The 11,806-nt window shown below is 35.5% G+C and overlaps 1 non-coding gene across 1 annotated transcript; it reads left to right on the top strand.

Moving 5' to 3' along the window:
- The first annotated feature begins 1,273 nt into the window (after positions 1–1,273).
- Positions 1,274–1,361, top strand: TRNAS-GCU (transfer RNA serine (anticodon GCU)). Its single transcript has one exon. It is a non-coding gene; the product is annotated as a tRNA-Ser (tRNA).
- Positions 1,362–11,806: the final 10,445 nt, after the last annotated feature.

Consider the following 11,806-nt stretch of genomic DNA (forward strand, 5'->3'; position numbering starts at 1 on the left):
GCGGTTAAGAAATTACAACCTTCCAAATAGGAACTAGCCAATCCATGGGTATACCAAGAAGTTACAAAAGTTGTCCCTGTAAACCAACCCCCTAAAGCGAAATAAGCACAAGGAAAGAGCAATAGGCCAGACCATCCTACAAAAACGAAACGGTCCCTTCGTAACCAGTCATCCATAGTATCAAATAGATCATTTTCTTCTTTAGGAATTCTACCAAGGGCTATAGTCATAGTGATCCTCCTATTCAATTACTTCAACCATTTCCGAGCACCTCATATCACTTTCCAAGGCATATGATAGTTTTATTATCTGTGGACGATTTCTTTCTCGTTCAATGCCCTTTTTCAATGGTCTCGAAGAGAGAAATTTCCCATTTTTATCTATGGAGTCACAGTCACAACCGAGGTCGTGGTAAATCCATGAATTTGATTCGATTTGTTTTTCTTATACTATTTATTTGTTTTTCTTATACTATAGAAATAGAAATAAATTGTTTTTCTTATACTATAGAAAGAAATAAACCTTTGAATTCAGCATTATTCCAAGACTCCTATTTCAAAGTCTATCTTTTAAGGGAAAAATGCAAATAAAAGTAACCCTTCTTTTCCCATTCCCTCTCTATTGCATGGGTGGAAGAACTAAAATAATAGAGGATTCTGAAAAAAAAAAATGGACCTTCGAAATCCAATTTTATGTGTAGCGCAAAGGAGTTGCGATTTCTTCTTATTCCTATAGAACATCTAGTAACAAGAATATGAAATCGTAAATAGCGAAAAATTCTTGTCTTGCGCGGTCTAAGTCTAAGGAAATAAAAAAAATTCGCTTATACAATTTCATCTACATCGAATTTATATATCAGAATAGCGGATAGAGGCATCATTAAAGGAGTCAGGTCTACTTACTTTATGCTTCTTTCCAATTTTATGGTGGATTTGATAAGAACCCTTTTTGCTTTCTTGATAAATAATCGACAAAAAAAGCGTTTTTTTTATATAACCTGCTTGTTTTATTATAATTATAACAAGTCCTATATGGAAATGCCCGCTAAAGAGAAAATCTATTTGATTGTCTCTCGGCCAATATCGATTTTTAGAAAGAAAAAACAAGAATTTTCTTCTTTTTTTATTAACATTAAGAAAAAAGAATATAATTAAAATGGAATTGGCAATATAATTTTTATAGACTTTTGAAAGAAAAAAAAGGGGTTTTTTGCAACCGTTATTTCTTATTTCTTGCCTATATCATATCACGGAAACCTTTCGCTTTGGAACGTGGAGAGATGGCTGAGTGGACTAAAGCGGCGGATTGCTAATCCGTTGTACAATTTTTTTGTACCGAGGGTTCGAATCCCTCTCTTTCCGCTCCCTTGGATCATTTGGGACTTTCGAATTGGAAAGAATTCTGACCCCCGGATTTTCTCATAGATAAATGTACGAAACAAATCCAATAAGAAAAAAAAAAACTGAATTTTTACTCCTCGCGTCCAGGATTCCGTCCTGGGTCATTAGATAAGAATCCAAAGATAAAGAGTGAAACAAAGAATATCACTACTGTATAAACAAAAAGTTTGAGAGTAAGCATTACATAATCTCCAAGATTTTTTTTTAAGGAATAGATTACCAGTTTTTCCTTACCACACGGATCCACTAGGATGGTTTTTTTTTATACCTAAAAATGCAAAAAAGAATTCTTGAAAAAAATTGCAAGAATTCTTTTATAATAAGCACTCTTATCAATAGCAAAAATAGGGTTAGGTGGTTAGGTATTGTGTAGGTACCTTTAGGTACCTGCTCAACCTAGGTGCAGGGGAGTAGAAAGGCTGATCCAAATTTATTGCTGTAGCTACCCATTCAATGTAGAAGAATTTAAATTTTAGAATCGAAGGTTCATAATATAAAAATATAAAACTTCTCGGCTTTTACCCATTTTAAAATTTTTTTGGAATGAACACATCATTCAATTTGGCATACAGAGTACTAAAGATTTCATCGAAAACTTACAGCAGCTTGCCAAACAAAGGCTAATAGAAAAAAGAATAGAGGTATAACAGGCATAATATCCACGATTGGATTGAAAATAGCATAAGCTTCGGGTAATTTGGCAAAGAAAAAACTAGTAGGATAAAGAACAGAATTAAAACAGATACAGGTTAAACTAAGTATATTAGGCATAACAAGCATTTCATTCTTGTAGAGTAAATAATTGGATTTTTCTTGAGTTATTTTTTTAAGGGAAAGAAGGAAAAGGCAGATTCAAAATCTTTTTTCTTCGGACTTTCCCAAACACAAAATACCTCCTTGTATTCGCACTCTCAAATGAGAGTGGAATAAATTCGACTTTCATATAATATCTTAATAGAATTCCATGTAATGATCAATGCATTTTTTTGATTCTATATTATCCGCATGTGTAGAATACTAGCAAGAGAATATCCCTCCTTTTTTATGTAATTGAAATGGTATTGACGAATAACAAATAAACATACTAGTGTTTATTAGTGTCGCATAAAACCCGAAATGGGGCGTGGCCAAGTGGTAAGGCAGCGGGTTTTGGTCCCGTTACTCGGAGGTTCGAATCCTTCCGTCCCAGATTGTTTCTGATGAAACAAACGGTGAAATCATATAGTATTCCGTACGAGACAAAAGTTTATTAAAGAGAATAATGATATCTTATTCTTTCTCAGAAAACATAATAAAGTCTTAAGTCCAGTCAAATTGACTATCTTTATTTTCATGAAAAAATGGGATCTATCAAGCACATTCAGGATATGCCTCTACTATAAAATCACTTAGTCATATTTTTTTCTTCCTTTTGGTATTCGAGTTGAAGAAGTACGAGAATTCTATAACTACCAAAAACTTTCAATCTTTTCATTGGAATAGTTTATTTAGTTATTATAGTTAATTGTTTTTGGTACTGAAAAAATATATTACTACTAGAATTCTAATTCTAGTAATTAAATTAATTAAACTTTTTTGGAGGTTGATAGTTTATTTATTGAGGAAGAGTCAATCCTTCTTTTCTCACTTCAAGATTGATCATCTCGAGCCATCCGTTGAGGGTGGAAATTTAAGAATAAATAAGTTTTAAGCAAACTTGTTTAGTCGTCTTTTTCAAACTATGTTTCATTCATATGATAGAATTTTAATATGGGTTTAAATAAATTGGATCTTGGCGGAGGCTTCCCGGATAAATACTTACTTTCTTTTATCCATATTGCTCCATAGATAGCAAGTTTTAATTAGTATAAAAAAACTAAACCAATGACTATTCATGATTCCATCCATATTGGATCAATTCTCTATACCACTTTGCAATGAAAAGAGGAATGTTTGTTATGGTAAAACTTCGTTTAAAACGATGTGGTAGAAAGCAACGTGCGACTTGAAGGACATGATCGATTGTGGATTTTGCTATCCATCATTTTCCATAGTAATGAAAATGCTCTTGGCTCGACATAGCCTGTTCTATTCGTTCCGAACCAAATTTGCGCTGGGTTTAAGTAACATAGTACACGATGGAGCTCGAGAGGACAGAATTTTTTTTATCAAGGGAAAGAATCTAGGGTTAGTGAAAACTAATAAATTAGGCCAACTTTGTCAGTCTATCCTTAATATAGAAATAAATCGAAAGGTTAAAATAAGAAGAAAGTCCAATAAAAGTATATCAGAATCAATCCCTCTTATTAGATTTCTATAGAAGAGATAAATGCTTTATCGAAGGAAATAAGAAAAAAGGGTATGTTGCTACTCTTTTGAAAGAAAAAAATAGGAATTCCCGAAGTAATGTCTAAACCCAAGGATTTCACAAATCAAAGATAAAGGATTCCAGAACAAGTAAACACAATTTTCAATTGTCTCAACAACAGAGTTGGATTAGAATAAGGAATAAAAGTCAATTCGTTCGAAATGAGACAAAGAAAAGAGTTTAAAGACGACTCAAAAATTTTGGAAGGATTTTGCCTTCGAAGTTTGTCAGGCAAAATTAGCCCACTTGAGTCATGAGTATAAATGAAATTTGTTTTTTCTGTAAGGAAATTAATGCACGTCATAGTCTAATTTCTATTATTATCGACAGAAATTCGAATCATTTTCTCGAGCCGTATGAGGAGAAAACCTCATATACGTTTCTAGGGGGGGGCGTTGTTTATCTACATCTATCCCAATAAGCTGTCTATCGAATCGTTGCAATTGATGTTCGATCTCGAAGAGAAGGAAGAGATCTTCAAAAAGTAGGTTTTTATGATCCGATAAAGAATCAAACTTGTTTAAATGTTCCAGCTATTCTCTATTTCCTTGAAAAGGGTGCTCAACCAACAAGAACTGTTTATGATATTTTAAGGAAGGCAGAATTCTTTAAAGAAAAAGAAAGAACTTTGAGTTAATTGAAGAACTAAATGAATCAAAAAATAGGATAGGAGAAGATTATTAGTATTCCTAGTTGTCTAATTATTTAGACACAATTTACCTCTTTTTTAATCCTATTTGGATTTATATTATATCGTGCCAATCCAACATAAGCCCCTATTTTATTTACTTTTTCTATCTAATTTGTTTTCTTACCATTGTATTTCCATTGACAAAGGTCTATTGAACAAATAGAATTTGTAGATAGATGGGTCTCTTTATCCTCACTCCATATTCAATTTTTCCGCCTACACTTCGCTCAAATGATAAGGGTGTTCCTCTTGCATGTATTCTCATACAATATAATATATATTTTTTATAATATATATTTTTTGTTAATAAAAATCGCTAAAAATAAGGAGAATTTGGCCATCGTGATTAGGGTCGCTCTTTTTTTAACTTTACTTTAGTGGAATTTCACCGGACCTGTTCGTTTTGGCATTTGAGTGTTTTTCATGGTCGATAAAAAAAATCTTTTGATGTCTTGCTAGTTCAATGTTTTGACAGAAGCGCGCGGTGTAATTCCATTGATTTTTGGATTTCGATCGTATCTAAGATCCTTTTTTTATCTGGGTTGCTAACTCAATGGTAGAGTACTCGGCTTTTAAGTGCGACTATGATCTTTTACACATTTGGATGAAACAACAAATTCGTCCAGACTCTTGGTAGAGTCTAGAAGACCACGACTGATCCTCAAAGGTAATGAATGGAAAAAATAGCATGTCGTAATAAAATCAATCTTTTTTGAATGGAATCCAAAATTACGATTTTCTGGGTCTAATGAATAAATGGATAGAGCCTGGCTCCAATTCTGGTAAAATAAAAAGCAACGAGCTGAACTTCCTAATTGGAATGATTCCCCGCTCTAATTAGACGTTAAAAATAGATTAGTGCCGGATGCGGGGAAAGGTTGGGTTTTCCTATGAGTGGACCCTTTATTTTTTCTTTTTTTTTTTAGAAATCCTAATTATTCTTGATTATGGATTGAATAAGGGATGTTATGGATTGAATGTGTAAAAGAAGCAGTATATTGATAAAGAGGCTGTATTCCAAAGTCAAAAGAGCGATTGGCCTGCAAAAATAAAAAACTTGTTCTGTTCTTTTTTTTTAATTAGAACAAACATAAACTAATTGGGTAGAAAAGGAGCAGAAAAAGATCTGTGGATTAGACTCCCTTTCTTTCCAGGGTTTGTATTAAAAATGCAACACCCTGTTCTGACCATATTGCACTATGTATCATCATTCGATAAACCGAGAAATGCTTCTTCTCTCTGATTCAAGTAGAAATACAAATGGAAAAATTCGAAGGGTATTCAGAAAAACATAAATCTCGTCAACAATACTTTGTCTACCCACTTCTCTTTCAGGAATATATTTATGCATTTGCCCACCATTATGGATTAAATGGTTCTGAACCTGTGGAAATAGTTGTTAGTTGTAATAACAAGAAATTTAGTTCACTACTTGTGAAACGTTTAATTATTCGAATGTATCAGCAGAATTTTTTGGATAACTCGGTTAATCATCCTAACCAAGATCGATTATTGGATTACAAAAATTATTTTTATTCTGAGTTTTATTCTCAGATTCTATCTGAAGGGTTTGCGATCGTTGTGGAAATCCCATTCTCGCTACGGGAATTTTTTTGTCTGAAAGAAAAAGAAATACCAAAGTTTCAGAATTTACGCTCTATTCATTCAATATTTCCCTTTTTAGAAGACAAATTTTTGCATTTGGATTATCTATCACATATAGAAATACCCTATCCTATCCATTTGGAAATCCTGGTTCAACTCCTTCAATACCGTATCCAAGATGTTCCATCTTTGCATTTATTGCGATTCTTTCTCAACTATTATTCGAATTGGAATAGTTTTATTACTTCAATGAAATCCATTTTTTTTTTTCAAAAAGAAAATAAAAGACTATTTCAATTCCTATATAACTCTTATGTATCAGAATATGAATTTTTTTTGTTGTTTCTTCGTAAACAATCTTCTTGCTTACCATTAGCATCTTCTGGAACTTTTCTGGAACGAATCCACTTTTCTAGGAAGATGGAACATTTTGGGATAATGTACCCTGGTTTTTCTCGGAAAACCCTATGGTTCTTTATGGATCCTCTTATGCATTATGTTCGATATCAAGGAAAGGCAATTCTTGCATCAAAAGGCACTTTTTTTTTGAAGAAGAAATGGAAATGCTACCTTATCAATTTCTGGCAATATTATTTCTGTTTTTGGACTCAGCCGCGAAGAATCCATATAAACCAATTAGCAAACTCTTGCTTCGATTTTATGGGGTACCTTTCAAGTGTACAAAAAAGTTCTTTGTTAGTAAGGAATCAAATGCTGGAGAATTCATTTCTAATAGATACTCGAATGAAAAAATTCGATACCATAGTCCCCGCTACTCTCCTCATAGGATACTTATCAAAAGCTCAATTTTGTACTGGATCGGGGCATCCTATTAGTAAACCCATTTGGACAGATTTATCAGATTGGGATATTCTTGATCGATTTGGTCGGATATGTAGAAATCTTTTTCATTATCATAGTGGATCTTCGAAAAAACGGACTTTGTATCGACTAAAGTATATACTTCGACTTTCATGTGCTAGAACTTTAGCTCGTAAACATAAAAGCACGGTACGAACTTTTATGCAACGATTGGGTTCGGCATTTTTAGAAGAATTTTTTATGGAAGAAGAGCAAGTTTTTTCTTTGATGTTCACCAAAACAACTCTTTTTTCTTTCTGTGGATCACACACTGAGCGTATTTGGTATTTGGATATTATACGTATCAATGACCTGGTCAACCCTCTTAATTAATCATTAGACGAAATTAAGAAACAGGAAAGGGTTGATAAATGATCAAGAAAAAACTTTTCTATTTTTCATTCTGAAATGTTCTTTTTATTATAATAAAGAGTAGGTGAATCAACTTACTAATTAAAAAAATTAGTAGAACTTCCTCTTTGGAATAGAAATTGGCTATTTCTACATAGGGAAAGTCGTGTGCAATGAAAAATGCAAGCACGATTTGGGGAGGGATTTTTCTCTATTGTAACAAGGAAGAATTATCTACTCCATCCGACTAGTTCCGGGTTCGAGTCCCGGGCAACCCATATAGAAAAGACCCATCAAAGTTTTTCACTTTGACTCACTTCATTTACAAATACAAAATTATTGGTTTGGTTAATTTAGTTATATGGATAGCTAATCTTTGGGCTGACTTGGTTGACATTGGTATATAGTCTATGTTATACTGTTAAATAACAAGCCTTCTATTATCTATATTCTAGTTAATACGTGTGCTTGGGAGTCCTTGCAATTTGAATAAACCAAGATCTTACCATGACTGCAATTTTAGAGAGACGCGAAAGTACAAGCCTGTGGGGTCGCTTCTGCAACTGGATAACTAGCACTGAAAATCGTCTTTACATCGGATGGTTCGGTGTTTTGATGATCCCTACCTTATTGACCGCAACTTCTGTATTTATTATCGCCTTCATCGCTGCCCCTCCAGTAGATATTGATGGTATTCGTGAGCCTGTTTCTGGTTCTTTACTTTATGGAAACAATATTATCTCTGGTGCTATTATCCCTACTTCTGCGGCGATCGGATTGCACTTTTACCCAATTTGGGAAGCTGCATCTGTTGATGAGTGGTTATACAATGGTGGTCCTTATGAGCTAATTGTTCTACACTTCTTACTTGGTGTAGCTTGTTATATGGGTCGTGAGTGGGAACTTAGTTTCCGTCTGGGTATGCGTCCTTGGATTGCTGTTGCATATTCAGCTCCTGTTGCAGCTGCTACTGCTGTTTTCTTGATTTACCCTATTGGTCAAGGAAGCTTTTCTGATGGTATGCCTTTAGGAATCTCTGGTACTTTCAACTTTATGATTGTATTCCAGGCAGAGCACAACATCCTTATGCATCCATTCCACATGTTAGGTGTAGCTGGTGTATTCGGCGGTTCCCTATTCAGTGCTATGCATGGTTCCTTGGTAACCTCTAGTTTGATCAGGGAAACTACTGAAAATGAATCCGCTAATGAGGGTTACAAATTTGGTCAAGAGGAAGAAACTTATAATATTGTGGCTGCTCATGGTTATTTTGGCCGATTAATCTTCCAATATGCTAGTTTCAACAACTCTCGTTCTTTACACTTCTTCTTGGCTGCTTGGCCTGTAGTAGGAATCTGGTTCACTGCTTTAGGTATTAGTACTATGGCTTTCAACCTAAATGGTTTCAATTTCAACCAATCTGTAGTTGATAGTCAAGGTCGCGTTATTAATACTTGGGCTGATATCATCAACCGTGCTAACCTTGGTATGGAAGTAATGCACGAACGTAATGCTCACAACTTCCCTCTAGACTTAGCTGCTGTTGAAGTTCCATCTATTAATGGATAAGGTTTTTCTGCTAACATATAAGAATTTTTGAAGACAGAAATACCCAATATCTTGTTCTAGCAAGATATTGGGTATTTCTGTCTTTATTTTGAATCTTTTTTTCTTCTTAATCTTTCTATTCAGAATTCAGTTAACGACGAGATTTAGTATCCTTTCTTGCATTTTCATAACTCGTGAAATGCCGAGTAGGCACGAATTCCCCCAATTTGCGACCTACCATAGGATTTGTTATGTAAATAGGTATATGTTCCTTTCCATTATGAATCGCGATTGTATGGCCAACCATTGTGGGTAGAATGCTAGATGCCCGGGACCACGTTACTATTGTTTCTTTCTCCTCCTTCATATTGACCTTTTCTATCTTTGCCAATAAATGATGAGCTACAAAAGGATTCGTTTTTTTTCGTGTCACAGCTGATTACTCCTTTTTTCCTTTTTAAAGAGTGGCATTCTATGTCCAATATCTCGATCGAAGTACGGAGGTCAGAATAAATAGAATAATGATCAATGGAAAAAAGAAAAAAATCCTTTAGCTGGATAAGGGGCGGATGTAGCCAAGTGGATCAAGGCAGTGGATTGTGAATCCACCATGCGCGGGTTCAATTCCCGTCGTTCGCCCATCGCATTATTGCAAATTCCAAAAATGCAATTTTCCATATTCCTAGTTACGTATTTACTTACGGCGACGAAGAATAAAACTATCGCTATATTTTTTCCTTTTCCTAGTTCTTCTTCCAAGCGCAGGATAACCCCAAGGGGTTGTGGGTTTTTTTCTACCAATGGGAGCTTTCCCTTCACCGCCCCCATGGGGGTGGTCCACAGGGTTCATAACTACCCCTCTTACTACGGGGCGTTTACCTAGCCAACACTTAGATCCGGCTCTACCCAAACTTTTTTGGTTCACCCCAACATTACCCACTTGTCCGACTGTTGCTAAGCAGTTTTGGGATACTAAACGGACCTCCCCAGATGGTAATCTTAAAGTGGCCGATTTACCCTCTTTTGCAATGAGTTTCGCTACAGCACCTGCTGCTCTAGCTAATTGCCCACCCCTTCCACGTGTGATTTCTATGTTATGCATGGCCGTGCCTAAGGGCATATCGGTTGAAGTAGATTCTTCTTTTCTCTCAAAAAACCCCTTCCCAAACTGTACAAGCTTCTTCCAAAGCATACGGCTTTCTAGATGTATATGACGATCTCTAGACAGATGGATCTTATATGAATCATATGATGAAGTACCACATGAGTGGATATATAGGAAAGGAATCCAAATCTGCCGAATCGCTCATGTTATGATCTTCTACATCCTAGGTCTCTGCGTTCCGTCATCTGGCTTATGTTCTTCATGTAGCATTCAGATCGAATGACTCTATGAAATTACGTCGATACTTCCACATATTATGGGTAACGTAGGAGACATCCCTATTTTCCCCCGGGGGTCTTAATTACCACTGCTTAGCTTTCAATTTGCCTCTGACCATCAAATTAAATGTGAATAACCCGTCCTCCTCTCTTTGAAACAAGGGGCGCTTCCGGTTCTGTGCGTGCTTCAAACAATTTTGTCTTCTCCATATTACCATATCTCTAGAGCCAATAATTTTCTATGAGGAACTACTGAACTCAATCACTTGCTGCCGTTACTCAACAGTTTTCTGTTGAGGTCTATCCCGTAGAGGTAGTCAAATTGGATCAGTGATCGATTTCTAGGTTTCGTCGTAAACCTAATTGGTTACTTCCAATTACGTAAATCAATAGTTCAAACCGCACTCAAAGGTAGGGCATTTCCCATTGATATAGGAACTTTTGTACCAGAAACAATAGTATCTCCAATTATAGCCCCTCTGGGATGTAAAATATATCTCTTCTCACCATCCCCATAGTGTATGAGACAAATGTATGCATTTCGATTAGGGTCGTATTCTATGGTTACGATTCTACCAGATATGTCTTTTTGATTCCGTCGAAAATCTATTTTACGGTATAGGCGCTTATGACCTCCCCCTCTATGCCTTGCGGTAATGATTCCTCTGGAATTACGACCTTTACCACAACGGTGCCGTCCATGGATCAAATTATTTCGTGGATTGGATTTCACTTGCCTGTCTACGGTTCCCTTGCGTGTGCTCGGGATAGGTGTTTTGTATAAATGTTTCGCCGTATTATTAAGTATTCTCCTTTAGTTTTTTTCTCTATCTAGAAGTGGAATAGAATAACCCGGTTGAAGGGTAATGATCATACGTCTGTAATGCATTGTATGGCCCAGAATAGGTCCTATTCTTCTACCTTTTCCAGGTAGTCGATGGCTATTCACAGCTACCACCTTAACACCAAAGAAGAGTTCGACCCAATGCTTTATTTCTGTCTTAGTGAATCCCGATTCGACATTAAAAGTATATTGATTCTTTCCCAATAAACGAAGACTTTTTTCTGTAAATACTGCGTATTTGATTCCATCCATAAATCGACTTTCCCTCCTATGCTCTGAGTTCCAGTATCGATAAGAATTCGAGTTCTTATTGTTCTTATGTTATGGTATGAATATACCATACCAATTCGTTATGTATGGATGATGGATGAGATTCCATGGATAGAGAGCCAGTTCCAATAGACTTATGGAATGTTCCCGTTCGTGTGCATCCAGCAGGAATTGAACCCGCAAATTTACCAATTATGAGTTGGGCGCTTTAACCATTCAGCCATGGATGCTTAACAGGGATCATCGTACATCGTAAATAACCAATTTTCATATAGAAAGACATATCATAGAAAAATGAAATCGAAAATATTCCGAGATGGCAAATATTCGGAGATGACTATGAAAACACCTCTCTGGATCCTCGAATTGAAAGAGAGATTGAGAGGGATCAAGAATCCTAATTCTCGCTATTTGGAATGGATCCAATTCTATTGAGTCTGACTCATAGTGATCATTTCTCTTTAGCAAAGAATGACCTTGGTTATCAAAGGATTGAACAACCGGGA

The sequence above is a fragment of the Triticum urartu genome, unplaced genomic scaffold, assembly GCF_056163025.1.
Source record: "Triticum urartu cultivar PI428250 unplaced genomic scaffold, HENAU_Tu73 scaffold2, whole genome shotgun sequence".
Lineage (NCBI taxonomy): Eukaryota > Viridiplantae > Streptophyta > Magnoliopsida > Poales > Poaceae > Triticum > Triticum urartu.